Below are 13,742 nucleotides of genomic sequence, written 5' to 3'. Positions count from 1 at the left end.
TTGGGGCTACCATCGAGGCACAGTAGAGAGGAAGAGGTCCTAAGAATTGGAATTCTGGCTATATAGTTACATGTAAAGATGAAAGAGGAGAGTCATAAATAAATAGTTACCTGTTGAGGGTTTTTGAGCCCAGACCCAAGGAGGATCCGCTCTAAATTTAGATTCTGAGTGGGCATATTGCCAAAGGCAAGTGTTTCCAAGGGGTTAGAAACTTCTAACAAGAGTGGTAACTGAGATCCCAGCACCAGAATGAGCCAAGAATCTTTGTGAGCTCTTGAGAAAGGGGAAGAACAAAGAGGGGCGGGCCCATTGCCCCGGGGTAGAAGGTGTTTTGTAAGTGGAGACCCAACGGGAAGCAAAACTATTCACCTGCTGTTTCTGCTTCTGGCTCGCCATCACAGAGACTGACAGGAAAGGACAGATGGGGTTACATGTCGCCAGGCAAATCAAAGCCAGAGATGGGGCGTAGTAAAGGGGGGGCGCTGGAAGGAGCCCCCGCTGTGAAGCTAGAAGACTTTGCAGCCCTGCCTGCAGAGCCAGCCCCTGTGATTACCCTGAGAAATGCAGGGGCGAGGAGGCTCTTGGAGAACCGCCAAGGGGGTGAGGGTGAAGGAAACCCAGGAAACTGCAGATCAGAGTCCTCACATCATTAAATTCTCCGGTGTGATGCACAATGCAGAGAATCCATTAACCATGGCCCAGAGAATAATTTTGAGTTTAGAGAGACTTGCTGGAGATGGAGACTTTGAGTTGAAAAAGCACTCATGAGATTTAGCCAATACTGATATATTGAGTCAGCTCACCAGCCAGCCACTCTGTCTTTCAGTGTTTATCCTCTGTCCTTTTCAAGGAGAATCAAGAGTGTATATCTCTCGGATCCACTGAATTCAATTTTGGGAAATTCCCTCCTGCTCTTCTCCCCTCTCATGTTCCTAGAAGCCAGCCTGGATACAGATCCCCTTGTGTACCCTTCCACCCATCACTTCCCCTAAATGAGGCCAATGAAGACACAGAGCCCATGAAGGGAAACCCTGACAGCTCTGGACCAGCCAAACGGCTGGCATCAGAACTTCTAAGAGGGAAAAGAATAATTAAGGAAGCAGTAATAAGGCGTTAGCTTGGAAAGAGGGAGCAAAAAATGTCAAGTTTTACCAAGAACTGTTTTTCTATCTCACAGTGATGTCAAGGTCATTATGGACCGAGGAAGATGGGCCTCAAAAAATAGAGAACTTGAAATTGGCAGAAGTCTCATCAGACATCTGTTAGCACCTGTTAAAAAGAAAACCACAGGCCCCAGATGGTGTCATTTAGACAACAGTTCCCAAATTGGGGCTTAATACCAGATCTAATTGTGGTTTCAACCTACCCCAGAAATATAGTCTTAACTGGTCAGGGTTTTTTTCTGTCAGGGCCAACGAGTCTGCCACAAGGGCTCTCTCAGTCCCCCAAAGGGAGATGAGGTCATGTTCAGGGTAAGACCCCCTACTTCTCCCCCAAAGGGAAATCCTTGCCTGGAACAATCCTGTTTGTCTGCTAATAACTTTCTTGCCCCCACCCTCCTTCTACATAAACTTTCCATTTTGTGCAATTCCTCTTCTTGCTAGATGGGATGTTGCCCGACTCAGGAATATTCAACAAGGCCAATTCGATCTGTAAAATGTACCGGTTGGATTTTTGTTATTTAACACAACTTTGTGATTCCAAGGGCTGAGGAGACAAGGGTGAAAACAGAATATGGTCCTGCTGTTCTAATAATTAACAGTGGGGACAGATGCCGTGGAAATGAACTAATGTGAGTTTGCTCCTTGGTGAGTCTCAGGTACGGACTACACCGCGTGGAGTTGTCACACAAAGGATACTTTATCTACAGCAAATCAGAGATCATGGAGAATAACATCCAAAGTTGTGACTCACTGAGTAAGGGTGAGTGGGTATCTTTTATTTGGGGTTAGGATGAAGATTCAGAAAGGGGGAGTTTGTCATCATATGTAAAAATGGGCATAGAGTTGCACAGGTATGCTTAGAAAACATGCCTATACACACATCCTGTGTTATGTGAATGAAGCTTGTCCTCCTTTTTGGGTGGGGATTTTAACATTATAATGAGGTAGAGGTGCCTGGGATACTCCCTGGCCCATCACACAGGTATGAGTCAGTGGTCGAGCTCAAAATGATCTAGGCCACTGGAGCTCTTCTTAATTGCCTCTCAAAGATGAAGTTAACATTCCTGTGAAGAAGGGGGCTAGGAGGGGTCTTGCTGGTGACAGGTTTAACCTCATTAACCCTATGGGGCACAGTTTCAGAAAGATTGCTGAAAAGTATGAAACTGCTTAGGAAAACACTCCGGCAGTTGATCAAACAGCTAAACATAAAATTCTCATATGACCCAGCAATTCCACTCCTAGGTATCTACCCAAGAGAACCGAAGACACATGTCCACACAAAAGACCTGTACACAAATGTGCGTAGCAGTTTTATTCATGGGATCAAACAGTGGAAGTGGTCCAAGTGATCACCAGCTGGAGAATGGCTAAGCACAATATGGTCTATCCATACAATGATATGATGACCAAGCAATAAACAGCAATAAAAGCAAATGAAGTGTGGCTACACACTGTACAGCATGGATGACTCTCGGGAATATTATGTTAAGTGAAAGAGGATCACATACTGTATGGATTCCACTTATATTTAAATGTCCAGAATAGGCAAATCCATTGACACCTACAGTAGATTAGTAGTTCTTAAGGGCTGAGAGGGGAGGGAGGAATGCGGAGGGACTGCTAATGGGTAGGGGACCTCTTTATAGGGAGATGAAAATGTTCTGCAAGTGGATAGTGGTGACAGCTGCTCAGCTTTGTGAATATGCTGAAAATGTTTGCATTTATAATATTATAATTTTATGATATGCTTCAAATGAGTACATTGTGTAGTGTCTGAATTACATCTCAGGAAAGCCGTTATTATTATTATTTTTTAAACTACTGAAATTGCAGTTCACACAGGATGCTGGGCAGGACAGAGGAGGGCCACCAACCCCCTTGAGGGTTCATGGAGAACTTCCTGTGTTCTTTGCACCGATATTAGTATTGCATGTCTATGTGGCTTCCTGGAGGCCGTGCTGGGTGTTATTAGCCACAAAAACCTCTTTCAGTTTCATATAGGAGCCATCCAAGTATGAGCATTCCCTGGTTTTGTTTGGCAAATCCAATCTGTTGTCACTTTTTAAGACTGTGTTTTCTAAAAAAAAAAAAAAAAAAAGACTGTGTTTTCTAGCCCTGAGTTAGTTCCATGAGTGAAACTTCTGGAAGGCTAGAAAAAGAAAGGGAAAATAGTGATTTTTGTTTAACTTAACTTTTCTTCCATAGTGTCCAATCCACCCTTATGTAGCTCTGTTTGTGTCTTCCTCGCCTTTTGGTGAGAATGAAACCTGAGAAATTAGGTGTGACTTCCGATGACAGAAGCCACAAGCAAACGCCAAGTGATGGTGGTAGTCTCAGGAGCCCATCGTGGCATAAACCGTAGAGCCAATCTTTGGGGAAAATAACAAATCTAGGGGCACAGCAACCCTTAAATTCTCACATCTGCCTCTAAGGAGGGTGATCAGAGCATTCAACAAGGACTGAGAATATTTGACCCAATATGGTTCTAGAAACTCCTTGATGGTGGGCTTATCTAAACAGCCAAAGAGCTAAATTTTAAAAGCTCATTCCTGAAAATATTCCATGATTAGTCCTTGGGCTCCAAGATGGCTTTTAACATTAAAACAGTTTTTGGGACGTCTGGGTGGCTCAGTGGTTGAGCATCTGCCTTTGGCTCGGGTCATAATCCCGGGATTCTGGGATCGAGTCCCACATCAGAGTCCCTGCAGGAAGCCTGCTTCTCTCCCTCTGCCTATGTCTCAGCCTCTTTCTCTGTGTCTCTCATGAATAAATAAATAAAATATTAAAAAAAAAACCCAAAACAGAGTTTGCCATTGAGGGGGTGATTCCAACGGGTTCTTCCACTGTGGACTAAATTAGACGCTACATTTAGCAATGAGACACCAAAATATTAAGAATGGGGAATGGATGGAGACGCTGTAAAATTCTTAGTGACTTCTGATATGCAGTTGGATCTGAAAAGCAACTTCAACTCAATGTAAAAGGAATCAGGATAACCTGAAAGAATACCCCCCCTCCCTTTTTTGACCTGGACACTTTTCACTGGATTTGTTGCTGTCTTTCATGTGATTTATGGTGTTCTGTGAACTTACTTAATCTGAGCAGAATCAGCTCTGTTTCATCTGCATGTGCTTATGACTCTAGACTTCGTCCCTATGTGTCACCCTCACATATTCAAGAAGGCTTCAGTTCACCATTTTTTTTTTTTTTTTTTTTTTTATTAGCCAGTGATTCAATAGATATTTCTTAGTACCAGGCTCTGGGACAGGTACTGGCCCAGGGAAAGGGGTAGAAGCAGCGCCAAGAACTGCTTCCCAGACGACCCAGTAGTGAGCACCTCCAAAGCCTGAAGCAGTGCAGGGGGAGGGGGGCGGTGACTGCTTGAGATGCTCACAACCCCAGATGACCTCTGACCTTCCTAGAAAAGCACAGGGTGGTGGGTGGGCCGTGTTAGCTGCGTATTAAAAGCAAGAGTACTCCCTTTGAAGGCTAGAGAACAGGAAGACACAGGGAGTACAGGTCAGCAGGTACTCACAACCTACTGTTATTTATTTATATTTTAAAAAGATTTTATTTATTTACTCATGAGAGACACAGAGAGAGGCAGAGACACAGCCAAAGGGAGAAGCAGGTTCCCTGTGGGGAGCCTGATGCGGGACTCAATCCCAGGACCCCAGGATCACGACCTGAGCCAAAGGCTCAACCACTGAGCCACCCAGGCGTCCCACAACCTGCTGTTATTAACAAAAACTCAACCAAGTAAATTTGAAGATCTCACTGGCTTTGTTAAGTGATTCCAGAATGGTGCGGCACCCCATCTACAAGTAGAAGGGCGCTCTGAGGAGTTGTACCAAATGGTAGGATGTTATGGAAGGAAGGAGGGTGGGCAAGAAAATTATTACTGGAAGCAAAGGACTGTTGCAGGTAAGGCTTCCCCTTCGGGGGGTAGAGTAAGGGGTCTTATCAAGCAGATGATCTCATCTTCCTTTGGGGGGACCGAAGGGGCCCACATGGCAGACACCTTGGCCCTGACTGACCAGTTGAGACTCCGTTTCTGGGGGCGGTTGGAACTGCAGTTAGATCACGTATCAAGCCCCAGGTTGGCGACTTGGCCTCAGAGACGCCATCTTGGGCCTATGGTTTTTTTCTTGAACAATAGCACAGATGCTCTAAGAGAGCAGTGGTTCTCCGTCTGGGTTGCACGTCGGAATAACCTGAGGGAACTTTATAAGATAGTGATGCCTGGATATCGCCCCAGAGAGCCGGAATTAATGGGTCAGGGCAAGCTGGGCATTGGCATTTCTACAGCTCCCTGGGTGGTGGTGATGGGGCCACAGGAGTGGGAGGGGAAACAGACACTTTGGGGGCTCAGGGCAGCAGGACAGGAGCCCCCCAAGGAAGTGTACTGAGTTCCTCTCCCATCAGGCTGGGTTCCCAGGGGAAGGACCCGGAGGAGGGGAAGGTGGCTCGGCTGGCTGGCTGCCCTCAGCGGCCTTTGGAACAAACAGGACACATTCCCCATGTAAGTGGGCTTCCCCCCAGTTGCCTCGCTGCAAAGTTTGCAGCTCAGCAGCCAGTTGCCCACATCCTCCTCACCAGGGCTGGGCTCCAGACATTCAACGAGGCAGCACAACCCACCCTGACTACCTGCAGGGCACAGGCCACCTCCCTGGTCACAGATCGCGGAGGAGGAACTCATGCTGTCACACCGTTTCAGAGGTTCCTGCCGAAGGTTCCACACAGAGCGTAGGTGAGATAATAAACCACAAAGCCTGGCACACAGTAAGCACTTAATACATGATAACTTTGTCAATAATATCACTTAATTAAAAAAGAAAATAAAAGGAAGGGGTGCCACCTGGGTGGCTCAGTCAGTTAAACATCTGCCTTCAGCTCAGATCAAGATCCTGGGGTCCTGGGATCGAGCCCCATGTCGGGCTCTGTGCTCAGCAGGGAGTCTGCTCCCTCTCCCTCCCCCACTCTGCCTGTGCTTTCTCTCTCAAATAATTAAAAATCTTTAAAAAAAAGCAAAAAAAAAAAAAGTTTCTAGTGCATTTGAAAGGGAGACACCCCAAATAGTTGCACCGTGTAGAAAAAGGGATTTCATTTTCTTTCTTTCTTTCTTTCTTTCTTTCTTTCTTTCTTTCTTTCTTTCTTTCTTTCTTTCTTTCTTTTCTTTCTTTCTTCTTTCTTCTTTCTTTCTCCTACTTATTTTTTAAATTATTTATTTATTTATTTGCTCATGAGAGACACAGAGAGAGAGGCAGAGACACAAGGCAGAGGGAGAAGCAGGCTCCATGCAGGGACTCGATGGCGACTCGATCCTGGGACTCTGGGATCACACCCTGAGCCAAAGGCAGATGCTCAATCGCTGAGCCACCCAGGTGTCCCATTTTTCTTCTACTTTTTATTTTTTATTTATTTTTAATTTTTTTATTTTTAAAGATTTTATTTATTCATGAAAGACACACACAGAGAGAGGCAGAGACACAGGCGGCGGGGGGGAAGCAGGCTCCATGCAGGGAGCCCCATGTGGGACTCGATCCCAGGTCTCCAGGATCATGCCCTGGGCCGAAGGCCGGCGCTAAACCCCTGAGCCACCCAGGAATCCCCTCTTCTACTTTTTAAAGAGTAGTCTCCACACTCAGTGTGGAGCCCAACACAGGCCTTGAACTCTCCACCCTGAGATCAAGATCTGAGCCGAGATTAAGAGTCAGATGCATAACCGACTGGGCCACCCAGGCGCCCCTCTTCCTTTTTTCTAGTTCAAATACTAATGGTGCGTCATAACTGGTGGCATTTTAGAGTCAACAGACAACAGAATTGGTAACGTGCCCAGCACAGCGTCTGGCTTGCTGTCAGCGTGACACAAGTCGTAGCCATTATCACTATCTCAATATGACAGTGAATTTGTCTGGCTCTCCTGTGGCTCTGTCCATTTTTATCTCTTTTGAAGCTGTGCTGTGCAGTGTGTGCATGTTTAGAACCACTTTACCTTCCCGATGAACCGAAGCTTCTTATGAAGATGCTTTGTGCCTTAACATCTTCTTTGTATGATGTTGATGTAATGAAATTGGCTTTCTTGGTGAGGATTTGCCTGGCATATCCTTTGTCCTCTTGCTACTTCCAATTTTTCTATGTGTGTATGTTTTCTCTGGGTCTTTTAGAAACAGGTACAATTTTACAATCATTTTAAAAATACACACTGACCATTTTATCTTCTACTGGATCACTTAGTCCTTTTACTTTTTGATGTATTTCTATTATATTACTTATGTTTTCTTTTTTTTAAGATTTTATTCATTTATTCATGAGAGGCACAGAGAGAGAGAGAGAGAGAGAGAGGCAGAGACACAGGCAGAGGGAGAAGCAGGCTCCCTGATGTGGGACTTGATCCCGGGTCTCCAGGATCAGGCCCTGGACTGAAGGCAGGCGCTAAACCGCTGAGCCTCCAGGGCTGCCCTTACTTATGTTTTCCATTTGTTCTGTCTTTTTTTTTTTTTTTTTTTTTTTTTTAAATAAGATCTCTTCTTTTTTGTCAGTGTAATCTCTTGACTGAGTCATTTTTCTTACTCTGCTTTTCCTTGTAGTACAGAGCTTCTCAACCTCTCCTCTATTGATATTTTGGGCTGGATAATTCTTTGTTGTGTGTTGGCTGTCTTGTGCATTGTTGGATGCTTTGCCCTTTCCTAGCTTCTATTCACCGGGGGCCAGTAACACCCCTCCAGGTTTGACAACCAAAAACGTTCCCAGACATTGTCACACGATCCCTGGGGTCGAAACTGTCCCCAGTTGGGAAGCACTTCTCTAGTGATGAGGTTACTCTCGAAATCTTAACATACTTAACTTATCCATGTCTCAAATGAACCACTGCCATTATTCTTCTCTGAAACACAACAGGAACATTTTTCTTAAATATTTTATTTATCTATTCGTTAGAGACACACAGAGAGAGGCAGAGACACAGGCAGAGGGAGAAGCAGGCTCCCTGCAGGGAGCCCGATGTGGGCCTTGATCCAGGGTCTCTAGGATCACGCCCTGAATCAAAGGCAGACAGACGCTCAACCACTGAGCCACCCAGGTGCCCTAACACAACAGGAACATTAGGTCACATTATCTGCAGTTGTTTGCCTTCTTGGGTTTAAGTTGTTGCATTGCCAACCCAGAATATATTATTGCTGTTTCATGCAGTCAGTGTTTGTTTAGGTTTTCTCACGAATTTACCAGTTTCTTTCCTCTTTTCTTCTTACGTGTCGTAACTTCGGTGTGGGAATAGTATCCTTCTGCCTAACATACGCCCGTTAGAACTTTATCTGATAAAGACCTTTTGATGTCAAACGCTCTCAACTTTTGTTTGTCTGAGTATTTTGTCCCCTTTCCTGGAGGGATACAAAATTTGCAGGATATGCAGTTCTAAGTCAGCCAAGATTTTTGAAGCACTTGGAACGTATTCCACCCACTTCGGGGTTCTATTAAAACTGCTGAGAAATAATCTGTAAACTTAATATTGTTCTTCCTTTGAAGGTCATCTACCTTCTCTGTTTCTGACATCCTGTCAAATTCACTCTGATGTGATTTCTTTCCTTTTTTTTTTTTTTAAGATTTTATTTATTTATTCATGAGAAACACAGAGATGTGTGAGAGGCAGAGACACAGAGGGAGAAGCAGGCTCCATGCAGGGAGCCCGACGTGGGACTTGATCCCGGGACTCCAGGATCATGCCCTGGGCCAAAGGCAGGGGGCCAAACCGCTGAGCCACCCAGGGATTCCCCCCCTTTTTTTTTAATGTGATTTTTTTTCTTATTTGTCCAGCTTGGGATTTGTTGGGACTCCTGATATGGTAGACTGGTGTCTTTTTTTTTTTTTTTTTTTTTTTTAAGATTTATTTATTCATTCATGAGACACAGACTGAGAGAGAGAGGCAGAGACACAGGCAGAGGGAGAAGCAGGCTCATCGCAGGGAGCCCGATGTGGGACCTGATCCAGGATCCAGGATCACGACCCGAGCCAAAGGCAGGCGCCCAACCACCGAGCCACCCAGGTGTCCCATAGACTGGTGTCTTTAATCAGCCGTTGTTTTTTCAAATATTCAGATAGTGCTGTTGCCTCATCCTCTCTTACCTCTCCTCTGAGGTTGTGATCAGACATTAATAGATTATCTCTACCCATCATATGTCTTATATATTAACCTCTCATATTTTCTTTTTTTTTTTAAAAAAGATTTTTATCTATTTATTCATGAGAGACACAGAGAGAGAGGCAGAGACACAGGCAGAGGGAGAAGCAGGCTCCCTGTGGGGAGCCCGATGTGGGACTCGATCCCAGGACCCTGGGATCACGACCTGAGCTGAAGGCAGATGCTCAACCACTGAGCCACGCAGGGGCCCCAACCTCTCATATTTTCTATCCTACGTTTCTCTATATTGCATCCTTGATATTCATGTCAGATCTACCCTTCCAGTGGCTAATTTTATGTGTCAAATTGGCTGGGCCATAGTACCCAGCTATCTGATCAAACATGTCTTAATGTTGCTGTGAAGATATTTTTTAGGTGAAATTAGCGTTTAAATCAGTAGACTTTGAATAAAGCAAATTACCCTCTATCATGTGGGTGGGCCTCATCCAATCAGTTGAAGACCTTAAGAGAAAAAAGATTGAGGTCTTCGTGGAAGAAGTCATCCTTCCTTGAGGCTGCTTTTGGACTCAACTAAATGTCAGTTCTTCCCTAGGTCTCTACCCTGTCAGTCTGCCTTATGTATTTTGGACTTGTCGGCCTCCACAGTCCTGTGAGCTGATTCCTTAAAACAAATTTCCTTCCCTCTTTATAAATACACACAACCTAATAGTTCTGTTTCTCTGAACCCTAAGTTTTCTCTCTCTTCAACTGTGTCTAATCCGTGGTTAAACTCATCCTCTGACTTTTAAATGTCAACTATTGTATTTTTCATTTCTACAGGTCTACTTGCATCCCACCCCTCAAATCAATTTGGTTCTTTTTGTCTGTAGCAGATCATAATTACTGGTCCCAATTGTTCACTCCCTTCCTTGTAAGAGGATTATACATTCCTGGTTGTTGCTATATGACTTGCAGTTCCTCCCTGGGGAGGAGTACTTCTCCACTCTATTGACATTGGCCTTGGTCATGTCTTTGACCAAGGAATGTGGACAGAAGTGACCCGCCCCACGTCCAAGCAGAAGCTCTAAGAACCTCTGTGGGGTTGGCATTTCTTCCCTCACGTAGCATGTCCTTTAGCCTAGATCCTAGAATGAAGAAGTTGCTGATATTTGGGATTCATGTGCTACCCCAGTAAAGCTGAATGATCCAGCCTCTTGTGCATTCTGGACGCGATCAGTGCCCCTTACATGTATCTAACTGCACTAAGCATGCTGTCTATTCTGTTTATGGCCGGTTCTGAAGTCTTTGTGGGTCTGATGAACTGCCTGCTGCTTCTGCTGGCTCTTGGACACCATGCTTTCCTCTTGTGTTTCATGATTTCTAACAGCTAACCCTGTTACTTGACCACCTGGACGGACAGTGTGATCTAGGGCTGTAAATCTTTAGAGCACTTTTCAGGAAAGATGTATTTTGCCCCTTCAAGCAGAAAACACGATCAAAACCAAGACAAAAGCTCCCTCAGTATCAACTGAAATGCTGTAGTCGGTGGTAGGGATGTGTGGTAGGCTGAACAATAACCCCAGAGATGCCAGATCCTAATCCCTGACACCTGTGAATGTGACTTTATTTGGAAACAGGGTCTTTGCAGATGTGCTCAAATTGGGTTTCTTGAGATGGGGAAATTTCTTGGATTATCTGGGTGGGGCTCACAGGCAAACCACAAGTGTCCTCATAAGAGAGAGACAGAAGGGAGAAGGTCATGTGAATACAGAAGCAGAGACAGGAGTGACACTGCCACCAGCCCAGGGACGCTGCCATTTGCAAGAAGAAGGAATACATCGTCCCCCAAAACCTCTGAAGACTTTTCAACATCTTGAATTCAGCCTAGTGATACTGATTTTGGATTTCTGGTCCCTTGAACTGTGAGAAAATAGGCTTCTGTTAAGTCACCAAGTTTGTGGGACTTTGTTATGGCAACGCAAGGAAACACACGTGGAGGCGGGATGGGATTCATTTATTCCAGTGGCCCTGACACAGTGGGGGTGGCTCTTTGGGATTTCAGATTTATGGGGAGAAGGCTCCTTTAGCTCCCACCTCGGGTGAGCCCTGGTCTTTGTCCTCTGTCTCCTCGGTCCTTGTGAGGGGCTGATACCTGCAGGGTTTGTCAAATGCCCTCCAGGTGAAAAGTGGCACTTGGTTAGCTGCTGTAGCTTTTGTCCTTTGAATATTCCTCCCTTCTTTGTTAGGAAACATCCGAAATTTTTTTTTTTTTTTTTTAAACATTACAGCCAGCATTTCAGTTGATTTTGTCTGAGGGTCAAGGAGGTAGCCTAGTTAGCCATATTGCGGAAAGTGGAAGTCAAATAGGAATCTTTCTTCTTCTTCTTCTTTTTTTTTTTTTTTAAGATTTTATTTATTCATGAGAGATGCAGAGAGAGAGTCAGAGACACAGGCAGAGGGAGAAGCTCACATGCAAGGAGCCCGATGTGGGACTCAACCCTAGGACCCTGGGATAACGTCCTGAGCTGAAGGCAGATGATCAAGCACTAGGCCACCCAGGTGCCCCTTTATTTAATTGTTAAAGATTTTATTTATTTATTTGAGAGGGAGAAAGAGAGGGAGAGAGAGCACAAGAGCAGGGTGGGGTGGGGCAGAGAGAAAGGGAGAAGCAGACTCCCCATCGAGCAGGGAGCCTAACGCGCGGCTCGATCCCAGGACCCCAAGATCATGACCAGAGCTGAAGGCAGACGCTTAATGGACTGAGTCACCCAGGTGCCCCCTGCTCAGGGTTTTAGCTGCAAACATTAGAAACTGATTCCAGCTGATATAAGCAGAAAAGGAGTTTCTCAGGATGATATAGAGGAGCTCAGAGATTTCTCTGGAAGGGTTGGGGGAAACAGCCTCGGCGGGGACCCAGGCAGGAGCAATGTCCAAATCAGACCCAGGCTGGTGGGGACGTCACTGATGCTGGGGTGACCCCCTGGCCGCTGGCCACTTCTCCCAGAACCCCTGCCTCTGCCGCTGCCACCCATCTCCTAAATCAAAGCTGGGCTGGAGCCAAGCTTGCGTGCCTATAGCCCAGCAGCGAAGGGGCTGGGAACCGAGCATGCAGCTTCTGGAGCCCCCAGAAAGAGGGAGGGGTTCACATTTGCAAAGTGGGAGATGCCTCAGTCACGTGAAGGAGATTCAGGTGCAAGGTGGGGAGGGGGGGCAAAAAGAATGCTGAGTGTCCAGAGCAGGGATGGACATGCTCCCTGATCCAGGTGCTCCCACAAGTAGAGCCCTTCTGTCACTGTACGTGTAGGGAGGGGAGCCTGCTCAACTGGGAATCACTTTCCCCCCTGTCTCGAGACTTAGCCCCCCGACTACAGATCTCTGGGGGCACTGAGAACCGAAAATATGGTGATCACTCCCTCACGGTGTTACTGACAATAATTGAAAAATACTGAAATGTAGGGGCCCCTGGGTGGCTCAGTGGGTGAGCATCTGCCTTCGGCTCAGGTCGTGATCTTGGGGTCGGGGGATCAAGTCCAGCATCTGGCTCCCCGTGGGGACCCTGTTTCTTCCTGTATGTCTCTGCTTCTCTCTCCATATCTCTCATGAATAAATAAATAAAATATTTAAAAAAATATGCTGAAATGTAAAATGAATGCAAGGAAGGTTGACCATTTGCTCATCTCCCTGCCCGGCTATCTGCTGCCCCGCCCATGATGGTTCATTTTAAAAATGTCAAGTTGTTCGAAGAAGTTATTTTTCCTATGTTTGTGGCCTTTGACGAATGCTTTATTGGGCAATCTGGCACAGAGGAAGGGACATTTGTTGCTGACCTCAGTTTGTGGAGTTAAAGTCATACTCATGAGATTATGTTGCGTGTAACAGTGGCTACTATTAAAAAAAAACAATGGCTACTATTTATTGAGTACCTACTGTATACAAGCACTGGGGGCAGCACTACTTTTTTTTTTTTTAAGATTTATTTATTTTAGAAAAGGGGGTGGGTGCACCTGGGTGGCTTAGTTGGTTAAGTGTCTGTCTTTGGCTCAGGGGGTGATCTTGGGGTCTTGGGATTGAAACCCACATTGGACCCCCCCCCCCACAGGGAGCCTGCTTCTCCCTCTGTCTCTGTCTCTTATGAATAAAAAAATAAAATCTTAAAAAAAAAAAAAGAGGGGCATGCAAGGGGAGCGGGAGAGAAGAGAATCCTCAAGCAGACTCCCCATTGATCATGGAGCCCACGACCCTGAAGGGGTCAACCGCTTAGCTTACTGAGCCACCCAGGCTCCCCTGGGGGCAGCACTTTTTATGGAGTATGACTAATCTTTAAGTCTTTTCATCTCCACGTACAGATGAGGAAACGGCGGGGTCAGAGGCTAGTAGGTATCTGAGGTGGAATTCAAGGCTTCCTAGACTGACAGGTCCCAGATGTCATTAGACCCTCACACCTGGTGCGGTTCCTGGTTGAC

Source organism: Canis lupus, chromosome 31 (genome assembly GCF_011100685.1).
Source record: "Canis lupus familiaris isolate Mischka breed German Shepherd chromosome 31, alternate assembly UU_Cfam_GSD_1.0, whole genome shotgun sequence".
Taxonomy (NCBI): Eukaryota; Metazoa; Chordata; class Mammalia; order Carnivora; family Canidae; genus Canis; species Canis lupus.
This window is presented reverse-complemented; position numbering follows the sequence as displayed.